Source organism: Scyliorhinus torazame, chromosome 24, assembly GCF_047496885.1.
Source record: "Scyliorhinus torazame isolate Kashiwa2021f chromosome 24, sScyTor2.1, whole genome shotgun sequence".
Lineage (NCBI taxonomy): Eukaryota > Metazoa > Chordata > Chondrichthyes > Carcharhiniformes > Scyliorhinidae > Scyliorhinus > Scyliorhinus torazame.
Window position 1 is genome coordinate 48293370 of NC_092730.1, and position 2084 is coordinate 48295453.

At 50.2% G+C, this 2084-nt stretch overlaps 1 non-coding gene across 1 annotated transcript; it reads left to right on the top strand.

Moving 5' to 3' along the window:
- The first annotated feature begins 926 nt into the window (after positions 1-926).
- trnag-ucc (transfer RNA glycine (anticodon UCC)) lies at positions 927-998 on the top strand. The gene has a single exon. It is a non-coding gene; the product is annotated as a tRNA-Gly (tRNA).
- The last annotated feature ends 1086 nt before the right edge of the window (positions 999-2084 follow it).

Below are 2084 nucleotides of genomic sequence, written 5' to 3' on the forward strand. Positions count from 1 at the left end.
TTTAGGGAACAGACACTTTAACGGATTAAGCTACAGAGTCTGAGGATGTTCAGCTAATCACAAGGGAATGCTGGAAATACTTTACGGATCTGTAGTATCTGTGAAAAGAGAAATAGTTACCATTTCAGATCCTGACCTTTCATTGGAACGACCTGTTCCTCTCTCCACAGAAGCTGCCGGATCAACTGAATATTTCCAGCATTTTCTGTTTTTGTTTCAGATTTGCAGCATCCGCAGTATTTTGCTTTTGGGCCAAAGGACAATGAGTTGCCTTTCCTGCTCTGAGAGTTATTGAAGGTTTCTCTGGCTGTGATTGTCGCTGATTCGGCAAAACATTTACAATCTATCATTAATTGACCGTGAGAATGGGCGGTGAGGGGATTCTGGAACCGCTGGAAGTCCATATGGTGTATGTACACACACAGTGCTGTTAGGGAGGGGTTCCAGGTTTGGATGGTGCCTCGCGGAGGAAAAGTCACTTTCAGGAGTGGGATTCGAGCCCTGGCCTCCAGAGGAGACTGCGACCTGAACTCGGCCATCCTGACGTATTTGAAAGGTTAGGTGCGTTTGGGCCGAAATCGGGTGCTCTTTCCGAGGGTCGGTACCGGTTCCATGGGCCGAATGGCCTCCTTCTGCACTGGAGGCAATCTATGATTACTTAAACAGGGTGAAAATGACAGCATCAGGACACAGGTACGAGTTAAGGTCTCAGGCCAGAGTAAGTGTCCTATGTAATGACACATAGAATGTACATTTATTGTGGACTGGTGCCATCTCCTGGCTGACCAGGAGCCGTGCGACACGGACACTTTCATTCAGGAGCATTTTAAATTGGAGTGAAATAACTTACGCAAAGTAAGTACTTGATACCAAACAGTTAATCAAACTGATCTAAAGAACCAAAAGGACACGTCTCCAGTCAGTGAGCGATGGTGGTATAGTGGTGAGCATAGTTGCCTTCCAAGCAGTTGACCCGGGTTTGATTCCCGGCCATCGCAATAATAAATTGGGAATTTTTGCGCCTCTTGCTGAGTTTCAAACTGAGGAAGAGAAAGTTTCTCACTCAGAATTTATACGCAAATACAGCGGGGAATGAAATAAGTACTTATCGTTTTTTAACGTGGTTTCAATGTCGACACTGTTTGACTTTCCCCCCGCCCCCCCCCCCCCCCGCCCCCCGCGCCAGCCTTCAAACAAAAGTTAAAAATAACAGCATTTTTACTTCATCTTTGATGCACGATCAATTGCACAAATACTAAAGTTGTGGACAACTGTGGCTTTATTACAGTCAGATGCGAGGCCTCCTGCTGCATCTGGCGAAATGGCAGGGCACTGGAGGGCATGCATATTTATACAGTTCTCACTGGGCGGAGCCAGTCGGCAGGTCCTATCTTACATCTCCTATTACAGTGGATCACCACATTCACCCTCTGTTAAAAATGAGTCCGGCGGGGGTGACATGAAACTTTTTACAATTATTGGAATTATGTACAGTGGTAGGGAAAGAAAAGTCCATGTTGACGGTCCGGAGTCCGTCAAAGGTTCAGCCGGTCCGGTGCTTTGGTGCTTCGTTGGGATCGGCGTAATGGTGGCGACGAAGTCGGTGCTGGCGGAGGTAAAGGTGGCGCCGATGGCGGTGCTGATGCTGGCCAGTCATCGGGGAACTCCGGGAGCGTGCAGAAGTCCTCTTCGTCCTCTTGTGCGGAAAAGGTGAGGGGGTCTGGTGGGTCAATATTGGCGGCGCGGTGAGAGGTGGGGGGGGGGGCGGGGAGGTGCATTGGTGGGGGGGGGGGGGTGTTGGGGTGGAACTTGACGGTGCCAGGTCCCTGAGTGAGACAGTATCTTGGCGGCCGTCGGGAAACTCAACGTCGGCATATTGAGGGTTGGCGTGAAGCAGGTGAACCCTGTCCACCAAGGGGTCCGCCTTGTGGAGTCGGAGGTGCCTACGTAGAAGGACCGGTCCTGGAGCAGCGAGCCAAGTAGGGTGCGACACACCAGATGTGGACTTCCTGGGGAAGGTAAAAACACGTTCATGGGGTGTGTTATTAGTGGTGGTGCACAATAGTGACCGGATGGAGTGCAGA